The sequence below is a fragment of the Tursiops truncatus genome, chromosome 5, assembly GCF_011762595.2.
Source record: "Tursiops truncatus isolate mTurTru1 chromosome 5, mTurTru1.mat.Y, whole genome shotgun sequence".
Classification (NCBI taxonomy): domain Eukaryota; kingdom Metazoa; phylum Chordata; class Mammalia; order Artiodactyla; family Delphinidae; genus Tursiops; species Tursiops truncatus.
Window position 1 is genome coordinate 34,566,550 of NC_047038.1, and position 24,013 is coordinate 34,590,562.

Below are 24,013 nucleotides of genomic sequence, written 5' to 3' on the forward strand. Positions count from 1 at the left end.
AGCCAAGGTTGGAGCTCAGATATTTTTGGCTCTTAAGTCTCTGCTGAGTCCATTAGACTATGTCTCCTCTTAGTTCCATTATTTGATTTGCTGTTCTCTGTGTGTTTACATACTCAAAGTGATAAAATACATTTTTGTTCTTATGTTACTAATGCAGTAGAGGTATTTTTCAATTTTGCTGAACTACAGCGCTCTAAACATGGCAAATAACTGCTTTCAACAAAATGTTTTCAAGGCGTGCCTTGAAATGGGAGTTAAAAATAGGAATGCAAATGTTAATAACAGTATTGATAAAAGAAACTCTGGCTTCAAAAGCGAGAAATTCAATTAGAAAAAAAAGTGAAAGTATTTGAGGAAAATAGAATATATGAGAGTACTAATGGAAAATTCAGTCCCACAGCATTATTACAAATTAGATAAAGTTTTCCACAACATAGTTCCATGCAGGTCAACTAAGATAGTAGGGGAATGGTTTTGGGATTGCCAGTTCTCTTTGACTCTAGAGGTTACATCCTAAAATTTTGATCCCTTTGATATTTGTAAACAATGAAAATCAGGACTATTTAGTCAAGGGTTTACCCACTGGACCCAGCTTCATAATGTTCAGACATTCATGCTGATCCTAAACTTTATCCATCTGCATTTCAAAGAGGTTAATGCCTCCCTATGTTTTAAAATCATCTAATATACAAGTGCTTAGGTATGTTGACAAAGGCATTATTATATGAAAGTACTTTAATTTTTATTCGGGTTTCCCCAAAGGAGCTCAAAGTATTTATTAGACTGTTATTAATTTTCACAGCATGTCTGTGAGGGAATATCATCCTTGTTCATTGCTGTCATCAACATTTTTAGACAATATACTCTTAAGAAACTCTGTGAAACTTAAGAAAGCTACTGTGTCCATCTGAACAGTGCTTACAACCTAAGAGATCCTGATAAGTTCAACCTCACAGATGTCAAAACCATTTATAGTAATGAAATGTTAAGTGCTCTCCAGAGTCAAAGATTCCATGTTCTCCCTCCTTAACACATTCCAGTTAATAACTGGAATCTTAATATTTTATATTTTGATATAAAGCTGCTTACTCTGGATCTTTCCTCAAAGGACATGCACTTCAGCTCATCACTAAACTTTTTGGGAAAGACCTGAACTTATGTCCCTGAAGACCTTAAGTGAGCAGGAAATTTTCATATCAGATAGGAGTTTTCATATAACCTGAACAATTGCCTGTAGTTGATGTGGGGATGGTCAGGATAAAGACTTTTGAATACATATAGATATGTGGAATTCTTTTATATGCTGCTTATAAATAATGTTATATATTTAGAAAGAGAGTTGGGTGAGGAATAATTCTTAAGCCAGCCTTTTAAAAAGTATATATTCAGGAACACCAGTTGCCTAACATGCTCTTGAAATAAAAGGTCAATAAGTTTGGTAAAGTCTTCATGACTGTCTCTCCTTTAGATATTAACCATATGCAGTAGTATATTAAAGACTCTGAGATGTCTTTAAGAAACATGTTTTAACCTTGTAAAATCTGTCCAAACTTATTTTAACACCAAATTATTTGTCATGCAGCATCCATAAGGAATAAACACTAGGAAAATAATCTTAATTCATTTCATCTGTGTATTTACCAAGTTTGGTGCATTCCCTCTACACTTGGGGAGATATGTAAGCCATGGTACTTGAATTCAACAAGATCACAAGCTAGAAGAGATCTTGTATTTGTTCATGACATTAAAAAGTTTAAAAAGTTGTATAAAATTATAAATGCTAAGTTCCAAATGACTGAGACAGGCAAGCACATGCCTTGGAAGTTGAGAGGAGTAGTACAGGAAGTAGATTTTTGGTGTCATCTTTGAATTGTTTGTGTCTCCCAAATACACGTTGAAACCTAACCTCCAATGTGATGGTGCTTGGTGGAGGTACCTTTGGAAGGCAGAGCCCTCATGGATGCAATTAGTACCTGTTTAAAACACCCCCAGAGAGCTCTCTGGCCTCTTCTGCCAGGTATGACATAGAAAAGATAGCTGTCTATTAGCTAGAAAGCAGCCCCTCAACAAACACTGAATCTGCCAGCACCTTGATTTTGGACTTTCCAGCCTCTAGACATATGAGAAATAAAGTTTGTTGTTGATAAGCCACCCAGTCTTCATGGTTTATAAACCACCCATTATAGCAGCCCGAATGGACTAAGTCAGTTGGACAGTCTCGGGCTATGCAGGAAGGAACAAAGCAGTCAGAGTGTGTGAGGGCGTGGTATGGAGTAGAGGCTGGGGAAGGAGGCATGGAGCATGGTATTGCATCTTACAAGGATGAGCAAAGAATGCCTGATGGACCATCTATATGCATAGTAATGACAGGTTAAGGAAAATAAGCTTTATTCCCTGATCATAGGCTTAGCCACATCAGTAGAGCCTTAGACTTCACCTCATAGACTCCAATGTGGCTGCTGCCACCAGTTATTTTTCATTGAAGGGCAGCCTCCAGCTCTGTTCATTTCCTCTCAGATTCCTCACCTCTCTGTCCAGGCACATCCACCAGATCTGCAAAGTTGGAGCAGGAATACAATTGAAGACCTACATACCATATATCTAAGTACTTAAAATAGTAAAGTTGGAAAACTGTTAAATAGAATATGCTCTATGTTCCTACATTGACAAATATGGCTTCATAGAAACCTTCAAGGCTGGGTTCACATTTCTAATTCTTGTGGTAGGCAGATTTCTTAAAGTAGTCCCTAGTATGAGCTGAATTGTGTCCCCCCAAAATTCATGTGTTGAAGTCCTAACCCCCAGTATCTCAGAATGTAACTGTACTTGGAGGTGGTATCTTTAAAGAGTTAATTAAGTTAAAATGAGGTCATATGGGTGGACCTTAATCCAGTATGATTGGTGTTTTTGTGAGAAGAGGCAATTAGGACACAGACATGTATGCAGAGAAGATTATGTGAAGACACAGGCAGAGGACAATCATCTCCAGATCACTGAGAGAGGCCTTCAAAGAAACCAACCCTGCTGACACCTTGACCTCAGACTTTCTGCCTCCAGAATTATGAGAAAATACATTTCTATTGTTTAAGTCCCCAGTCTGTGGTACTTTGCTACAGCAGCCTGGGCACTAATATAGCTCCCAAATGTGTCTGGCCCTGATCCCCATAACCTGTAAATATGATGAGATGTCACTCGTCATGTAAGTTTGTAGGGCACAGATGACCTTAAAATAGGGCTATTATCCTGGACTTTCTTGGTGGGCCAAAGAAATCACAGCCATTAAAGGCACAGAACTTTCTCGATCTGCTGGCTGAAAAGAAAGTCAGAGAGATGAAAACTCCATGAGCTGTTGCTGGTCTGAAGATGGAGGGGCCATGTGAGGAGGAATGCAGAGGGCCTTAAGGAGCTGAAAGACCCCTGAATGACAGTCAGAAAAGAATTGGGACCTCAGTCCTACAACCATTGTGAACTGAATTCTGCTAAAACCTGAGTGAGCTTGGAAGCATATCCTTCCCCAGATCCTCTGTAACACCCTAGCCCAGCCAACACCATAGCTTTGGCCTTAGGAAACCCTAAGCAGAGAATCCATCTGAGTCCACTTGGACTTCTGACCTGCAGAACCGTGAGATAATAAATTGGTGTTGTTTTAACTTAGTAAGTTTGTGGTAATTGGCTTATGCAACAATTGAAAACTACTACAACACCCTTAGTGTTTTCCCTCAGAACAGGAGAGTAGTGGATCTAGAGCTCATACCCTTTCTCTTCCTACCCCTAGCTCCACCCGTCACTGTGAAACCTGGGGCACTTGAGCATACATGTTTCAACTTCATCCACACCCTCTGTAAACACCTATTCCTTGGCCACTCTTTGGACCTAGACTTGGACAAATTTGCTTCATGACTCCATCAGGAGGACAGATTCAGGGAAGAGGGCCACACAGGCCCCAGAAGCAAGCCCTAGGCTATTTGGGAGGGAACCATCAGGGTCACAGGTATCTGGAGCATAGTTCAGATTAGGGAATGAAAAGCTCTCCACGGGTAACTGTCCTGCCCTATGGATTTCTTATTGGGGGTAGAGGGCGGGGAATTGCTAGGAAGACATAGTCAGAGGAGGGCCAAGTGGGATCTTGAAGTGCAGGACCCAGGAATGGGTCTAGTGATGATACAGTCTCCTAGTTAGTGCTTTTGAGATCTCAGAAAAACAAGAGTTCCTGTACAAGATAGGTTAAGAAACTTTGTTATATTGGAAAGGTAATTAAGCTTTTTCCTTTTAAGTCAGAGGAATAATGTGATAAAAATGGAATTTGAGTTCTTTTAAATTCGAAGTTAGGTATAAGTTGGATTTTGAAGTGGAAGAGATTGAAGGAAGAATTTCCAGATGAGAATGCATGGCAGTCATCCGAACCCAAGGTGAGGACCACTCAGATGCAGGGAGTAATGATGGGGATGTGTTTAAAAACAGAGGTGGAAAATATTTTTTTAAATATATTGGTGAATTTGAAGTGTTTCAAATGGAGATGTTTTGTATGCAGTTAATACTATGAAACAGGGATTCAAGAGAGAAAGAGGGACTTCCCTGGCGGGCCAGTGGTTAAGACTCTGTGCTCCCAAGGCACGGGGCATGTGTTGGATCCCTCGTCGGGGAACTAAGATCCAGCATGTCTCATGGCACGGCCAAAAAAACCACAAAACAACAACAACAACAAAAACAGAGAGAAAGAGGCACTTTAATGTTATTAACATTATGAGAATGCCTAAAACTGTTAAGAGTATAAGGTTTTCCAGGGGGACGTGCAAGGGGTGAGAAGAAACCTTAGAGGACTATCAAAGATCAGGCATGGAATAAGGAAGACCACAGAATAAAAAAAGAGAAAGGGCATGCACAGAATGAAAAGCTTTTCCAGAAGTTTCCTATGGAAATGGACCTGAGTAAAAGAAAGGGGAAGGCTCTGAGTCAGGTGAATGTAATCCTCCCTTTCCTTCCAAGATCTGCTTCTCTCTTGTAATTCTTGCCTCTGAACCAACATCTGATTCTCTCTACGCTGTTCTGACTTTGGGTTGATAACCTTGTTTGGATTTTCTGTCTCTGAGCTTGTTCCTGTTCACTGACTCTTCTTCCTTGCAGGCATATCCTAGACTCAGTGTTTCTGACCTTACCTTTACCCTCAGTTCTCCCCCATTAGAGATGACTGCACTGGAAGGTTTGAGACCTTTCTGTAGCAATACTGGGTAGTCCTCAAGGTTAAATGCAGCAATGAGGAGACTGAAGGTTAGGGGAAGGAGTAAGAGTTGAGGTAGTCATCGCTGGCCTTGAAGTGACCATCTCTTGCCAGAAATATTAAAAGAAAAATCAATGGATAAATGAATCATCTAAACTTAGTCTTATCACTTTGCATTATTGATTTTCTAAGGAATTTTAAGAGTGTCTAATCTGAAAATTAATTTGGTGCTCATTATTTTGAGGAAGAAGGTAGAGTCAGAGTTCAGGGAGTTTTGTCATTACATTTCTCATTTCTGTCCTCTCAGAATGTCAGAAATGACCCCAACTTCATTGATTTGACAGGGCAGGAAGCAAAGTATCACAGGAATACTTAGCTGAAGATGCTATGTAAACTATGAAGGTTCCTGTAATCAGGATCTCAGTCATATTCACTGGGCTGTCATCCAGTGCATACATATTTATTGAGCCCTTACGCTGTACTGGGGACTATTCCATGTGTGGGATTTAGAGTGGTAACAAGAATTATAAAATCCCTGCCCTCAACAAGTTTACATTTTAGGAATGTGGGGTAGGCAAAATTAAACATGAAAACAAATAAAATGCTTTCAATACAGAAATCACCCATCGCATAGTTTAAACTCCAAATCGCTTTTTCATGTGCTCTTCAAATTTATTCTAATGGTAGCATTTTCTAATCTTTATCACAACAAAACTTTACTATGAATTTTAAACCTAGCCTGATAACTGGATCTTTGTTAGATGTTGTTTATTTGCCTCCCCATGACTGTAGAGTTAGTTCCTAGTATGTCTTTGATTTATTAAGTAACCTAATCAGAGACCTGGGAGTCATTATAGACTCTGTTCTTAGCAAGGAAATCTATTGGTCTCTATATCTTGTCATTTTCACCTTTTTGATATGTCTAGAATCATCCTTGTCTACTCCAATTCCATGGTTAGTTAACCAGATGGACATTATATATTGCTTTGGTTTATTTAGCTAGTTTACTTATTGGTCTCTCTGCTTCCCCTTACACTTTCTCCTTCTACACTTTACCCCTTACCCAGAATGACCTTAAAGCTACAATATGATCATGTCATTTCCTCATTTAATATCTTTCAAAGGCTTCTTGTCAACTGAGAATAAGGTGTAAACACTCTCACTTGGCTTACACAGCTTTTTGTGACCTGTGTCTGTTCAATTCACCAGGCTCAATCCCACCACTTTCCTTCCCCCCTGACTCTGATCCAGCTGCACCAGTGATCCTAAGACTTTGGAAAGAACAGAGACTTTAGAGATGCTTGGATCTTAGTTTCAAACCAGGCTGTGACATGTCAGACATTTGGTAGGTTACTCAAAACTTTCCTGGGCTCCATCTTTTCTTCTTTAGGATGAATGTAGTATCACCTACTTCATTAGATCATTATGAGAACCATATAAGTTATGTTACTTTGATAGTTATGTACTTGTACATTAAGAATCTAACACATAGTAAATGCTTTAAATGATAGCTGTTATTATGATTACTCACCCTTTGTCTAAAATATTCTTTCTCCAATGTTCACCTGTTCATAAAACAGGCTCAATTCTTTCTTCAGAATTCAGCACAGACATCACCTTCTCTGAAATACTTTGGTTAAACTTACAAGAATTAAGCTCTGAGTTTGTTACAACCGGGTTCAATCTTAGCTCCATTACTTCCTGTTGGTATAACTTTCATCAAGTAACAGTTTCTCAGATCTTCAGTTTTCTCATTTGTGCAATGAGGATGAAAATCCCTATCTTATGGGTTTCTGTGAGTATTAAAACATTTTTGGAAAGGAAAAACAAATCTACGCCTTCTTTCCCAACACATAAAGGTTCTCTCACTTCCACTTTTTCTCTCCATCTCTTTGGTATTTTTATTGTTTCAAATAAAAGGAAAGCTAATTATATTTTCCTAAATTATGGGTTTATTATTTGTCACCTTTCCTTGAAATCCTCTGAATCATTTTAATTATTTCTTTCTATATTCCTTTCAGAAATAAGAAGACTTTTGTTTATATTTCATAGGATCAAGGTATGAGTCAATGTGCATTTTTGTGTTTCTATTTATCAAATATAAATGTGTTATGCTTCATAAAACCTGCACCATCAGAGCCCAGCACCCACGGAAATATCCATGTATAGTGGACAGAATTAATTAATGTAGATGATCTGGTTTTGTGTTGGATATTAGCAAATGAAGTACAAGTCCTGTGTGGGGTGGGAAACACCTAGTTTCTCTTGAAAAAGAGATAAATTATTTAATGTGGTAGAAGAGGTTCTATTAAGGATAATGGGCCAGCTCTGGAAAAGGCACATTTTCATGAGCAGAAGAAATTTTAAATAGGCACCTTTAAAAAATTACTACATGGTTATTTCTATAAATATGCACAAAATATGCTTTGATTATCACCTTTTAAATAATAAGGGCATAATGGAATAAGGTAGAATTTGCAATCTGTGGTATTTATACATTTCTTTTTTGTTTGTATTATCCATCTTCATTTGTAATTTGCAAATACATTCCTTCACAAAACTCTCCTGATAAAACTTCAGAATCTCTGCACAACCATGTTATTTGAATAATATGTACTATTTGAATGTTCACGTCAGGAGTTGAACAGAATTGATAGAACATCTTCCTAGATTCTTAATAATGAGAGGAGTGCTTATACTGCATGGTGCAGGCATTTCTTGTAACAATTAGTCACTAAATGAAATCTACAGTAGGCTACCCACAATCTCATTTCCATCTGCCTCTCTCTTTCTAAACATAATTGTCTTCAGTTAGTTCTTATTCTATGTGTTTTTAAAGTCATGTAGAAGTGCTTCCTTTACTGATACAATATGAGATATCGCAGCTTTATCCCCATCGGTTGAGGTGTGTCTGTAATAACCTCTAGAGTTTATAAGTGTTATACTAGCAACTGATTGCTAAGTTGCTATGTACTATACAGTCTTATAAAAGTTTTCATTTCCTTTCAAAATGTTTGCAAACCATTTGGGCCATGCTGAATGATTTCTTGAATGAGTTGACTCATCTTTGGCTGTTTTCACACATACGTACTCCTGAAAGAGATGAGTCACCAAGATGAGTGAACCCTGAGCACAGACTGAAGCTCTGCCAAGGTAAATAACAAGCCAACTAAATCAGCATTTCCTTCAGCTGGGTTGCCTGTGGACTGAGGAAGAATAAGCTACACATACACAGATGCCCTCAAATCTCGAAGAATAGAGAGGAGAGGGAAGCTCCAGGGATGAGGAGATCCTGACACAGCCAACCAAATCGTTCTGGATTGGAAAGGCTGAGGGAAACTAGAGATAGAAAATGCCGTAACAATGTGTCAAGTTAATTTCACGCTCTTCCACATTCAACTTTTGCACAAATTAAATTTAATGCTCCTCAGCCTGACTGGTCTGCATGCAGAATGGTACCACAGTGGTTGGGGCTGATGGAGATAAAAAGGGTTCAGTGTTATTTACAAAAGAGTAAGAAAATATTTGTTTTGTGTTCATGAGTAACTTCACAGTAATTAAAATGTCCTCTTCTCCTCTCTTTAATGTTCTGAAACTCTTCTAATTCACACAGCATTAACATTAAACCATTCACTGTTCCTTGATATGAGATACCAAGTTAAGGTAACCAAATAGTTCAACCTCTCTTAATTTCCATTTCAACATAGAAGTGAGGGCTTTTGCTCATTAGATAGTTATCTTTGGTACCTTGTTGTCCTAACTCTTTAAAATTTAAATTTTAAATTGGTGACTGTCTCAACATCAGTGTTAGAATAAAATGCCACAGGACAGGGAGATGTGGTGTGTGCATGGCCTGTAACATAGGTTAACTAGATGTTAACTAGACTTATTGTGGTGATCATTTCGCAATATATGCAAATATCAAATCAATATGTCATACACCTTAAACTAATACAATGTTGCATGTCAATTACACGTCAATTTAAAAAAAAGAATAAAGCTCCACAGGACAAGGAGATGTGCTATGTGTATGGCCTGTACCATATCTAGAAACAGACACATTTCTTTTTTTTTAATTTTTATCTTATACTGAAGTACAGTTGATTTACAGTGTTGTGCTAATTTGACACATTTCTGATATTCACTAAAATTGCTGACACCAGTCTTTACCTAAGATGAAACAAATCCAAACTATCTATGCCCACACAAGATACCCCTCAGCAGTATTAGAGTGTTTGACCTGTAAATATTTGTGAGAACATCATAAACAAATGCATTCTGCCTTCCTCTCCTATTTGGTCTGACTTACCAAGGTGCTCTAAAGAGTTTTGGGACTTAAGGAAAAGTCCACCCCTTCTAGATCTGTTCCCTCAGGAATGAGGAAATGATAGAAACTGTTAGGAAATATGTATGTTTTACGAGCTGGAGGGAGAACCTAGGGTCAAGGAAGGAGCCTGGAAGAGTTGTCAAAAATGTACTTGGTTTGTCCATTTTTCATCTCAGTTAACCTACTCCTCCTGCACTTACACACTCCCAGAACATTTTTTTCTCTACTTTATCCTAAAACATGGTTATGCTCCTAATAACTCTTGAGGGAAGATTTTCCTGACAGTACCTCCTGTATAACCCATTGGTCTTGGGATGGTGAGTTCAAGCCGAAGTCAAAAGGTTGCATTTTTGCTGGTTGTCTTCACTGGGTTGGGCTTGCTTTGCTATACTGTTACTTTTTGTTGAGGCAGAAGAGGTGCTGAGAGCTTTTTTTATTTTAATCTTTTCCCAGTCTGGGAATGGATGTAAGGGCGTTCTAGATGCAAATGCAGACACTGGTTTGCTGTAGCCATCATCGTCCTTTCTTCCTATTGCAAGGTCACTCTTACGAGGAGAGGAGAGGGCAGTGATGCCTTCTGAACTGCACCACAAGAAGGTGGATGAAAGACAAGAGAAAGTGTGATCACTTCAAACTAAACTAATCCTTCTTCCCTGGATGATGCTTAAAGGTGTCTTGATCATTTTGTTTACTGCAATGTCTCTATAAAGTATGACATGAATCTCAAAGATTTCATCTTTTCAGTAGGAATTACAGGGACAGCATATGCTCTTGCCTTGAGCAATCTTAGGGATTTGTGGAAAAAAAATGTTTTTTCTTTAGTCCATGCAAAACCATCTTTGAGAAATATTATTTCATTTTCCCCTGAATTTCATTTTGTTTTTCCTAAGCCTTCCCTTAAAATCTTGCAGCTAAGCTAATACCCAGGTTTTCTTTGCTGGAATCCACCCCCCGCCCTGCTCCACCACACACACACCCAACCCCTTGGTCTGTAGTGACCCTCTCTCTTCCTCTCTCTCCTCCTTCCCCATCCTCACTACCACCTTATGGACTGGTGGACCCTTAATCATCTTTTTAAAAGATGCTCAGATACCTCTGTGAAACTTCATCTGTCCCAGAAGAATTAGTTGCCTCATCAGTCGTGCTCCCAGAGTGCCATGGAAACCCTCCCATTACCATTTATCTAATTACACTGTGGGTATCTGCTCACATCTGTTTCTCCCACTGGATTGTCATATCCTTCAGGGCATGACTGTGCCTTTGTCAACTTTGTATCGCTAGTGTCCAACCTAGTACCTAGACACTCAGTAAACGTTTGATAAATGAATGAATCAAGAGCAGGATAAAAGAGAGGAAAGCAGAGAGCAGCATTAAAGAATGAGAGCAAGCATATAAAGGACAGCATGAAAGGCTTTCTGCTCTCCTACTATCCCTACCCACGTCCCCTGGGGGAGATGGTAGGCAGTATCAGTGTGGACAACATGAGGCAACTTTGAAGAGGAAGCTGGAACTGGTCAACAGGAGGCAGCAAAGCAAGTAAAATCACTGATCTGGTGGACTCTGGCCAGGAGGTAGAGGTTGTCATGTACCTGTGTGATAAAGGACTGGTGATTTTAAAAGCACTTAGGTATGCTTGTAACTTGTAGATACAGTGGTGATCTGGAATAAGTGACAGTAATAATGATGAGATACCATTTATGAACTACCTACGATGTGGCAGATGCCTACTGTGCTAGGCAGTTTTTTACATTATCAGTAATCATCTCAAGATCCCTGTATCATTTTCACAATTTTATATATAGGGAGTTTAAAAAAAAACAACAACTAAGGAAGTTCAAGAACTACTTCAACTTGGGCCACACAACTGTTAAATTAATCCAACCTGGCTCCATTAAATGAGACCAGAATCAACTGTTGCCAGAGATCCACACCGGGAAAGGTTCCTAGAAACCAATTTAACCATTAGCCATGCAGCACAGTGGATTATTTCTGATGTGTCTAATTTTAACTGTCACTGGCCTCCTATGACTTGCTGCTCTTTGCCAGAAGAACTTCAGAAAGGCATTAATCATTTCTTAAAAGTGTGTCATTAGAACTTTGGCCAAAGGCTACATTTTGCCAGAATCACCAAGCTTACAGCAATTTAGAAGCTTTAGCCTGCAGAAGCACTAATACAACATTCCTCCCGAGTTTCATTTAGAATCTTCAGAAGGGAAAATGCCTCACGCCTCACATTCTCTTTTTCTTGTCCAAAGTCATTATGAAAGTCTCTGTTGCCTGTTCCTCTGACGCCTACTCATTCTAGGACTGTCATGTGGTTCTTCCCAGACTCATTCTCCCACTTCTTTACTCCCTCCTTCTTCCCTTCCTCTGGTACCTCTGTAACACGGTAAACAAAGCTTCCCACACCCTCAGTCTCTTCTTAGAAAGCTCCTTCCACTTTCTTCTTTATCTGAAGCCGGAATCTCCCTTAAGGACACACACCTTTCTCCTGCACCCATCTCTGGAGGCCAGGAGTTGATCTCAGCCTGAAGAGCTGCTGGTGAGGGCTGCCCTGTCTCATCAGCCCCCAAAACCCCAACTGAGCTGCTACTCTCAGGCTTTGTCACAAATCTCTGCTCCTGCTGGCTAATCTTTATTTTTCACTGTGATTTGTATAATCTTCCTTGAAGTCAGGGAGCAGGTTTTCATATCTTTGACTTCTCTTCAGTAACTGGCAATTCTATAGATACTCAGCATTTTTTTTTAACAAATAATAAAAATAATAGCAAAATCTATCTTTATTGAGACTCCTTTCTCTCTCACCACCTACTTCTGCTCATAACTGATCTGGTTGTATTCTGTTGTTCTTATTTTTTCGAATAGTTTTTTTTTTTTTTTTTTTTTGCTAATTAATTTTAGCCTCGTGCATTTAGAGCATTTAAGACAAAAATTCCCCCAAATTTCTACTTGCACTGCATCTCTAAGTTTTGATATGAAGTACTTTCATTATTGTTCAGTTCAAAATTATCATTTCAGTTATGATTTCATTTTGATCAATGAATTTTTAGAACTTTTAAAAAAAAATTTTAAATATATGTTTTAAAATATATCTGTTTTGCTTTGGAAAGTTTCATTGTAGTCAGAGTAGATATTCTGATGACACATATTCTTTGAAATTTAGTAGAGGATTGCCTAGTATTTGCCCCTGCCCCACTTTTAAAATGTGACTCATGTGTATCCAAGAAGGATGGAAATTCTTTAGCTATTAGACCTAGGGTTCTATATAAGTCCTCTAGATCAAGACTGTTGTATTCTTTATCTTCACCAAGTTTTCCATCTACTTTACCTTGGAATAATGTGGAGAGGTGTGTTGAAACCTCCCACTATGATAGTGGGGTATCTACTTCTCTCTGTAGTTCTGGTATGTTTTTGTTTTGTAATTTTTAAGCTGTTTTATAAGGTGCTACAAGTTTTGAGTACATTAATCTTCTGTGTTAAAACTTTTATCATTAAATTGTGAGCCCCCCTTTTTTAATTCCACTAATTCTTCCTTTGATATAAAATTACTATAGATACCCTTGCTTTATTTTACTTGATCTTTGCTTAGAATATTTCTTTGCATCCTTTTACTTTCAACCTTTTAACAGCTTGTATTTTAGGTGTGTCTCTTTGAAAACAGTGTAAGGTTGGATTTATTCCCAAGCTGAAAATCTTCCCAAGCTGAAAATCTTCTCCTGTGTGAAAGGAAGTCCGTTCATTCAGCTATGGTTGCTGATATATGGATTTGTTTCTACCACCTTACTTTGTGTTTCCTAATTGTCTCACTTTTCTATGCATTCTTTTCTTGATTGATTGAGGATTGTTTGTTTTCTCATTCCATTTTCTCTACTTCTTTAGAAGGATAAAATCTATTTTTATTCCTTTAGGAATTATTCTTGAAATTTTAACATCCATGCTTAACAAAGGTTAATCAATCTTAATCTACTCCCAAAGAACATTAGGACTTCAGAACACATTCAGATCATCTCTCATTACTTATATGCTATTGTGATCCAGTATTTTGTCTTTCTCCTTTTTATAAAAGCATTGTAAATGAAATATTTTAATATTTTATAATGTGGAATTGTCTAACTGATCACCCTGCTTCCGTTCTGGCATCCTTCAGGTCAATTCACAGTAGAGCAGTCAAGGAATCATTTGTCTTAAAAAAACCAAACTTTACTTGTATTAAAATTTATAATATGCATGTAGAAAAATACAGAGACCTCACATGTACAGCTTGATGAATTTTACAAAATGAATACGTTCATACAACCATCCAGATCTAGAATTGGAAGATTACCAGCATCCTAGAAGCATCCTTTGTATCCCCTCCCAATCCTGAGACCCTTTGTTCTCCCCTATGGGAGCCACTATCCTGACCTGGAACACCATAGATTAGTTTGTCTAGTTTTGAATTTCATGTAAAATGAAATCATGCAGTACACATTCTTTTGTGTTTAGCTTCTTTCACTCAACATTACCCATATGAGATTCATCCATGTTGTTTAATTTAACAGTAGTCTGTTCAGTTTCATTGCAGTGTAGTATTTCACTGTATGAATGTATGAAAATGTATCCATTCTACTATTGATAGACATTGGGCCTTTCTCCAGCTTTTTGCTATTTTAAATAATGTTACCAAGCACATTATCGTATATATTTTGGGAGCACATATGTATACATCTCTGTATGATATATCCCTAGAAGTGGACTTATTACAAGATAGGGCATGTATAGGATTATTTTGAGAAGAGGCTAAGTGGTTTTTCAAAGTATTTGTAACAATTTATATTTTATACTGATGATGAACATCAGTGTATGAGTTGCTCAATATCCTCAATTCTTTCTAACTTTTACTTTTGAGATAATCTTAGACTTACACAAGAGTTGCAAAAGTATGACAGAGGTTCCTGTTATCTATTGCCTAGATTCCCCTTTAGTAAACATCATACAAAATCATAATGTATTTATCAAAGTAAAAAATGAACTTTGGTATAATACTAGTAATTAAACTACCCATTTTACTCAGATTTCACTAGTCCTTACTAGTCCTTCTATTAATGTCCCTTTTGTGTTCCAGGATCCAATCCAAGGTCCCACAATACACTTAGATGTCATGTCTCCTTAGTTTCTCCTTTACTTGGTGACCTTGTCTTTCATGATCTTCATATTTAAAAGGTACTGGTGGATTTGAATGTAGAATATCCTTTTATTTGTGTTTCTCAAATATGTCTTCATAATTAGATCAAGGTTATGCATTCTTGGGAAGAAAGCTGCAGGGATGATGTTCCCTTCTCAGGGCATCAAATCAGGTTAATGATGTTGAAATACATTCATCTTGATGATAACTTTGACCATTTGGTTAAAGTGTGTGTCAGTTTCTTCATTGTAAGCTTATTGTTTTCCCCTTTTTGATGAATAAACATATGGAGGAAGATGCTTTGAGAATCTGCAAATACCCTGTTTAAATTTTCACCATGACTTTTCACATCCATAGGTGAATCCTGCCTGCATAATTAGTACCGTGCTCTTCTAATGGTGATTTTGAATTTTCCTCATTTATTACTTGTAATTTTTACAAGGAAGCATCATACCTTTTATCTCACTTATTCACATTTTTATTTATATTAGTATGAACTCATGGATATTTCTTTTATTTTATGAGTTAGAATCCAGTACTATTGTTTCTTTTCTTTTTTTATTACTATATTTATTCTTATATTGGTAGCCTTCATAACTTTATTAATTAATTAATTTTATTTTTGCTGTGTTGGGTCTTTGTTTCTGTACGAGGGCCTTCTCCAGTTGTGGCAAGCGGGGGCCGCTCTTCATCGCGGTGTGCGGGCCTCTCACTCTCGCGGCCCTTCCTGTTGCGGAGCACTGGCTCCAGACGCGCAGGTTCAGTAGTTGTGGCTCACGGGCCTAGTTGCTCCGCGGCATGTGAGATCTTCCCAGACCAGGGCTCGAACCTGTGTCCCCTGAATTAGCAGGCAGATTCTAAACCACTGTGCCACCAGGGAAGCCCCTGTTGTTTATTTCCTTACTCAAGTTTTTATCTCAGCAATAAGGAGCCAAAGGGAGGATATTACCCTCATTCTAAAAAAAAAATATTTTTGCATACTTTTTTTTCCTCCTGGTACCACAAGATGCTTCAGGTTCCTCTTGTGTCTTCCCTGCCTTACCCCTGGAAACAACCACTTCATCAAGAATCTCTGGTTGCTTTTATTGTAGAATAATATTTAGAAACCAAAACATCTGATACTAGTTGTTCTCACGGCCGCAGGGATGTCCTTGCTTCTAATAATTCTTGTCAATAGAGCTAGGAAATGTGTATATGTATACAAATCCAGGCATAAACATATATCACTGTTTATCTATTTATCAATCATCTATCTAATATATGCTTCTTTATGTATCTATCTTAAATAAAATCCAGGAGTCCACACTGACGGCTATGACTCCAGCACTCCAGTGTTCATGCTACTGTTCTCCATTTCTTTTTCTTTTAATTAATTTTTATTGGAGTATAGTTGATTTACAATGCTGTGTTAGTTTCTGCTGTACAACAAAGTGAATCAGCTATACATATACATATGTCTACTCTTTTTAAGATTCTTTTCCCACATAAGTCATTACAGAGTAATGAGTAGAGTTCCCTGTGTGACATAGAGTCAGGTATCTGACACAACGTTTTCTTACAGAAGAGTTCCATCACCCCCAAATTCTCTTGTTGCCTCTTTGTAACTAATATGCAGTACCTTCCCCATTCCCAACTTACTTCTTTTCTGTATCTGTATTTTTGCTTTATCCAGTGTGTCGTATAAATGGAATCATTCAGTTTATAGTCTTCGGGGTCTGGTATCTTTCACTTGGTAAAATGAACTTATGATTCATCTATGTTGCATGTTTGTTCCCTTTTATTGCTGAGCAGTATTCCATTGTATGGATGTACCACATTTTGTTTATCCATTTGCCATTTGAAAGATATATGGATGATTATGTCTTTCAAAAGCTGCTATAATGCAAAAAGCTGCTAAAAATATCTATATACAGGTTTTTGTGTGAAACAGTTTCTATTTCTTTTAAGTTAATACCTAGAAGTGAGATTGCTGGGTCATATGGTATATATATGTTTAACTTTATAAGAAAATTGCCACACTGTCTTTTAAAGTGATAGTACATTTTAAATTTCCACCAGCAATGTAGGAGCACTCCAGTTGTTATACATCTTTGCTGGAACTTGGTAGTGCTATTTTCCTTTTTAATAAGAATGGGTGGTATCACATAGTTTTAATTTGCATTTCCTTAATTAACTGCTTATTTGCCATTCACATATTCTCTTTGGTGAGGTGTCTGTTCAGATCTTTTGCCAATTTGTTTTATTGGGCTGTTGTTTTATTACTGTTGTGTTTGGAGAATTTGTTTTATAGTATAAACACAAGTTCTTTATCAGAAATGTGATTTGCAAATGTTCTCTCCCTTTCATTCTTTTAACAGTATATTTAGCAGAGCAAAAGATTTTAATTAGATAAAACTCAATTTATCAATATTCTCATTTACAAACTGTGCTATTAGTGGCATATCTAAAAGCTCTATCAACAAAACCAAGGTCATTCAGATCTTCTCTTATATTTTCTTTCAGAAGTTTTAAAGTTTTATATTTACATTTAGGCCAATGATATGTTTTGCATTAACTTTTGTGTAAGATGCGAGGTATGGATTTCCTGTTGATATCCAATTATTCTAGCACCATTTATTGAAAAAACTAATCTTTCTCAATTGAATTGCCTTTACATATTTGTCACAAATCAATTAACTATTTGTGAGGGCCTATTTCTGGGCTCTCTATTTTGTTCCATTGATTTATATGACTATCCTTCACCAATACCATACTTTCTTGATTAATGTAACTTTATAGTAAGTCCTGAAATTGGACAGTGTGATTCCCAGAATTTAGTTCTTCTTTTCCAGAATTGTTTAGCTATTCTAGTTTCTTTAGAATCAACTTGTTGGTATCTACAAAAAGTCTACTACAGTTTTCATTTGTATTGTGTTAAGTCTGTGGATTAAATTAAATAGAATAGTATTCAGTGTTCTAACACATGAATACAGTATATTTCTCCACTTACTTAGGTCTATGATTTCTTTCATCAGTGTTTATAATTTTTATCATACAGAACTTGAGATTGTTTTTAGATTTCTATCTAAAATTTTATTTTTTCAGTGCTACTGTAAATGGTATTTTGAAAAATTTCAAATTCATTGCAAGCATACAGAAATAAAGTTGATTTTTGTATATTGAACTTGTGTCCTGCAGTTTTTCTAAGCTCATTTACTAGGAGCTTTTGTATAGATTCTTTGAGAAGTTATCTACAAAAAGAGACAGATTTTATTTCATCTTTTCAGGCTGGATATCTTTTGTTTCTTTTCCTTGCCTTTTTGTACTGGCTAAGACTTCCAGTGTGTCATTGAATAGGCGTGATGAGAGAAGACATCCTTACCTTGTTCCAGATCTTAAGAAGAATACATTGTTTTTCATATGTATCATGGTAACTTTTTTTTTTTGAGATAGCCTTTTTCAGGTTAAGAATGTTCCCTCTATTCCTAGTTAGCTGAGACTTTTATCACAAATGGATGTTGAAATTTATTAAAACCTTTTTCTCCATGTATAAAGATGATCATATGTATTTTTTCCTTTAGTCTCTTAATACGGTGAATTATGGTGCTTGATTTTTAAATATTGTACCAGGTTTACATTCCTGGAAAAAGCACCTACTTGGCCATGATATATTATCCTTTTTATATATTAGTGGATTTAATTTGCTAATGCCTGTATTTATAAGGTTTATTGGTCTACAGTCTTCTTTTCCTGTTATGCCTGTTTGGTTCAGGAATTAGGGTATGCGTGCCTCACAAAATGAGTCGTGAGTTGTTATCTTCTATTTTCTGGAAGAGATTGTACAGAATTGTAATTATTTGTCCTTAGTAGAATTCAGTGGTGAAAGCATGTTCTGGATCTTGCTCTTTTCTTTTTCTTAAGATTTTAAACTTCAGTAGAAAAGGTTATCTATTTCTTCTCAAGTGAGTTTTGATAGTTGGTGTCTTACAGAAATTGGCCTATTTTATCTATGTTTTTGAATGTGTGCATATAGATTTTTCTAGTATTCTCTTTTAAGGTCTATGGAGTCTATAATAATATCACCTCTTTACTTCTGATATTTGTAATTTTTATTTTCTCTCTCTTTTTTCCCTTTAAAAGTCTGGTTACAGGTTTATCAGTTTTATTGATTTTTACAGTATTAATTTTTGTTTTCATTGTTCTTTTTTCTATTTTTTTAAATTTCATTGATTTCTGCTATTAACTTTAATATTTACTTCCTTCTGCTTAATTTGTGGTTAGCATGCTCCTCTTTTTTCTACTTTCTTAAAGTGGAAACCTAGATTACTGACTGAGAACTTTCTACTTTTCTAATATAGCATTTAATACTATAAAGTTCCCTGTAAGTACTGTTTTAGCTGCATCCTGCAAATTTTGCTATGTTGTGTTTTCATTTTCAGTCAGTTCAAAATATATTCTAATTTCTCTTGAGATTTCTTCTTTGACCCATGTGTTACATAGAATTATATTGTTTAATTTCCAAATACTTTAGAATTTTCTATGTATCTTTCTGTTATTGACTGCTTCTTTAGTTCCATAATGATCTGAGAACATACTTTGTATGAATTTCCAATGTGGAATTGAAAAATGTGTGTATAAACACATTTATATCTATATTATGGTGCTATTGTTGGTAGAGTGTTGAGGACTCTCAAGGTTCCATCACCAGACAATCTTCTATTCTCATTCTTATGCAGACTCCTGGCTACAACTATCATATACATTTTGAGAACTGTATCTCTGCAGGATAGATACCTATTTTTTGTCCAGGCTTTTGTGTACACTCAAATATTTATTGCACTTCTTTTCTTGGAAGTCACAAAGACTCTTCAAATTTAATAGGTCTCCAAATTATTTATAACAAATCTACTCTTCTTATTTTGATGAGTATTATTTTCATTATCTACCCAGTTGCCCAATCCAGAAATATGTGGTTCATCCTTGACTCTTTCCTTACTTATCTCCCATTCCAATAGGTCATCAAATCCACCAATTTTCTCTTCATCACCATAAACAGTCTTTCTTATTTCTTACCCTGATTTTTCAGTAGTATCCTAATATTTCCTGTCTCCAGACTTCAATTTCATCCAATTTAGTCTCCATAACATTATTGATCTATTTGAAACATAAATTTAACAATTGCCTTTCACCCATCTCTCCTTAAATTTTTCTGATTTTTGCTTGCATTACAGTTGTTAGAATAAGCAAACACTTTAGCCTAGCACAGTAGGTTGTTCATAATCCAGCTCTTCCCTGCTTTATGTCAGTTTTATCAAGACTATTCCAGTCTGCTTCCACCTTAAATTTTGACCACACTGAACTACTAGCAAAACCTTTCCTACCCTCATCTGAAATAATTTCATCTTGTACATTACTTTTGCTCCATAAATTTATGTTTAATCACTTAATATATCACTATAATTGTTTGCTATTTTGTGTATCTCCCCTATTAGATTATGAGATCTTTCAATTTAGGGACTGTAATTTCATCATCTACACATCACTTCCTTATACCCAGCAGAGTATCTGACTCATAATAAATACTTAATAAATCTTGCTTTGAATGAATGACTAAATGAATGATTTATTGAGTAAAAGAATAAGCAATTGAGCCAGGACTGGAAACCACATATCCTACTTCCAAGTAACACACTGACTTTATTTTCAGTAGAACAATAGTTACTTATTGCCTTGTATACCATTTCAGTAAAGGATAGGTCTTACTTTATAAATGGGTAAAATAATATTTGCTCTTTGATTTTACTTTTTTAACCATTTGTGAATATCAAAAGGATTATTTGGTCTCAAAAGAGGACTGTTTTGGAAGCCCTGTTCGTGGCCTTCCTATTTATTTCTACCTCCAACTCAACATTCTCAACATGAATTATAAGAAATACGAGAGTTTAATATTAACTGTTATGATTTTATTTTTCCTTCTCATCCCTTTTCTTACTGAGAAGAGAATTATGTGCATAATGCCCTCCTTCCTGAATGAGGAGGATAAATGGAATGACGTATTTTCATTCATTGAATATGGCACATTTCCTCTTAAGAATTAAGTTAATTTCCTCTTCAAAATGTCCCTCTCCACCATCTCATGGTGTTCCCCTAATTTCAGATACTCATTCACAGAATAGGACAATATTCTGCATGGAATAACAAAAATGAAATGTAACAAAGATGGAAAATCAGATCTGGCATTTGGGAGACAGTTCTAATGTGGCACAAATTCTCACATTCTAAGACGGCTGCAAAGTTAATAGACTTATTGCATGTCCTGTGGCACCCTGGTACAGAAAGAACTGATAAGGAAACAAGTTAGCTGAAACAGAGTTAAGACACCTCCTTTGTAGTGATTGATTAAAATTTGGTTCACCTTATATTATTTGTGACTGATGCAAAACAAGGAGTCAAACCAATTAAGGTCATTAAAGAGCCCAGAGAACTTTACTCCAAAAATCATGTTTACCATTGCTTCCAACTTAAAAACATTGTTCTCTGTTCACCTGAAATTTCCACTTCACTCACCCTATTCCTTGAACAGAAAACCTCAGAATGCTTTCTCATGATTAACCTTGCTTTGCTCTCTTTCCTATCCTATCTGCTCTCCTCACTGTACCCCACACCCAGCAGATCTTTTTAACATCAGCTTCATTTAATTATCAGTTTAGCACCTTCTCGTAAGATGATCATCTGCTGAGAAAACCATCATCTCCCCAGCTCTGTTCCCTTTACCTACGGGAATCACTTTCACAGGTATTCTGCAACAACAGGGTGACAAGTGATGGTCCTGATTCTGACCCTTCAAGCTATATCCCTCACCTCTTTTCTTCACTATGCATGCAATTCATGCGCATTAGGACCTGTTAAAAGAAATGCAGTACATCGGGAAGAAGTAGCCTTACTGTCCTCTACAGTGATCAGGGAACACCCAAAAGAAGTGCTTCAGTCAGTGCTGGCACCACTTTTAAAAGGGGACATTGTCAAACACGAAGTAACCAGTCAAACACGAAGTAACCAGTGTTCAGGTTACTCAGGAGTATTAAAAAGATATCAGAAGATAGTTGGAGGGCTCTTCAATACGGAAAGGAGATTTCAGGAAGGTCATGTGTACTGCTTTTCCATACTTGAAGGGATTAAATCTATTCTGCATTTCCTTAGAGGTCCAGACCGAGTCAGTGGGTGAAGATTATGTGGAGACCGTTGTAACTCAATTTAAGGAAGTAAATCCTATTGACTCAACTTTACTGCATATTCTGCTCTTTCCACTTCCCTTCCCCAGGCCAAGACACCACCATCACTCACACCAACTGCATCAGTAAACTTCCTGGTCTGGTGTTTCTGCTTCTACTCTTTTTGTCACTCTAATCCACCATCTAAAGAGCAGCCAGAGAGAGATTTTTTTTTTCTTTTTCTTTTTTTTTTCTTTTTTTTTTTTGCAGTATGCGGGCCTCTCGCTGCTGTGGCCTTTCCCGCTGCAGAGCACAGGCTCCGGATGTGCAGGCTCAGCGGCATGGCTCATGGGCCCAGCAGCTCCGCGGTATGTGGGATCTTCCCAGACCGGGGCACGAACCCGTGTCCCCTGCATCGGCAGGCGGACTCTCAACCACTGCGCCACCAGGGGAGCCCCAGAGAGAGATTTTTAAAAACAAAATCATGTTGTGCATTTTCTGCCTAAACCCATTCTAGTATCTTCTTACTTAGTATGAAAGTATACAATTCAAGTTCTTTTCCATTGCCTCCAAGGCCCTAAATGACACAGTCCCTGCCCACTACCTTTTGCCCTCTTCTTCCCTGTTGTTTCCACCATACTGGCCATTATTCTTCTCTAGGAATATGCCAGACTCCTTCCCAATTTCAGACCTTTGCGCTGGCTGTGGCCCCTAATGCTCCCACTGCTGACTCCTGATTGTTATTTAGCATCAACTTAAATGTCACCTTCTAACAGAGACCTTACTCAAGCCAAAGGAACTCTCCCTTGTCGTTGTAATTTATCTTTATTTTACTTTTCCCCATAACCATGATCACTCCCTGAAATCATCCATTCTACTTACTTGTCTTCTAACTATACAGTATTAGATTCATGAGAGCAGAACTTTGTTTTAATCACTACCACTCCTAGGACAATGTCTGACCCATGACAGAGGATCAGTAAAACTTTGTTGGTCTTGGTTACCTCTCCAGCCCCTAATACTCTAAGATTCCATGATTTGAGGTCTCATTATTGCTTTTTTTTTTTTTTTGGCCTTGCTGCGCAGCATGTGGGATCCTAGTTCCCTGACCAGGGATTGAACCTGTGCTCCCTGCAGTGGAAGTACAGAGTCTTAACCACTGGACCACCAGGGAAGTCCTAGGTCTCATCATTCTTAATTTCATCATATCTGAAAACAACTTCAGTGCAGCTTATTCCTTAAGTGAATGCTTATTTACATTTAAATATTGTATCTGCAGCATATTTTATCTACCACATGATAGCACAGTAGTTGAAAGTGTGATCCTGGAGTCCCTTGGACTGTGTGAATTTCCAAGACTAGGTTCTAACTAGATTCTGTCGAGTAACATTGCAATAGTTATTTAGACTCTATATTTTAAATATTTTCATATACAAATTGGGGATAATAAAAGTGCCACCTCATAGTGTGTTTGACTAAGTAAACAAGACATATGTAGAGTACGTAACACAGTATGTGACATAAGCTACATTTTCAAATATTAGCTATTCGTGGTAGTAGCAGTTTTAATGTTTTTACACAATTGTGCACCTGTCAAGTAGGTCCTTTTATATGAGAATAAGTCAGTACCAAGGTGAATTGAATAATGGCCAAGAATTTAAGTATGTCTTTAAAGTTGTTCAGTCCAGAAAAAGAAATGTATACCACTTGTCAATGCCATCCTTTCTAACCTTACATGTTTATTTTGACAGGTGATAAGTTTTCTGATTACTTCAGAGAGAAAGAGGGGGGAAAAAAAGAGAGATTTGTTAAGAGTATTTCCATCTTTTAACCCTTATGTAACTCAGGAATATTCTCATTCTAAGAGATCCTGGTGCAAAAATAAGATTTTAGCGTGATGATAAACAACTGTACTCATATTGTATATATATATTCTAACTACTTTCACTTGTATGTGTTATTTTTATGATAAAAAAGGAAAAATACACTGATTTTTAATATGAAAGTGAGATAATTTAAAAATACCAGTAACTACGTAATCAACGTTATTTAGCAAGAGAAATGAACCCTGCATGTTCTTGTCTGCATTCATAAGAGCATATAGAAGTCAATAC

General features: G+C 36.8%; 1 long non-coding RNA gene across 2 annotated transcripts in view; it reads left to right on the forward strand.

Annotated features, from left to right (window-relative positions):
• The window catches only part of LOC141278679 (uncharacterized), a 33,888-nt gene that overhangs the window by 5,022 nt on the left and 4,853 nt on the right, over positions 1–24,013 (forward strand). The window contains exons 2-3 of one of the 2 annotated variants that reach the window (XR_012331718.1): positions 7,240–7,277; positions 8,319–8,371. This is a non-coding gene — a long non-coding RNA (uncharacterized lncRNA). Of the gene's footprint in view, positions 1–7,239; positions 7,278–8,274; positions 8,372–24,013 lie in introns of those variants that run through there. The other variant, XR_012331717.1, reaches the window with a different exon arrangement.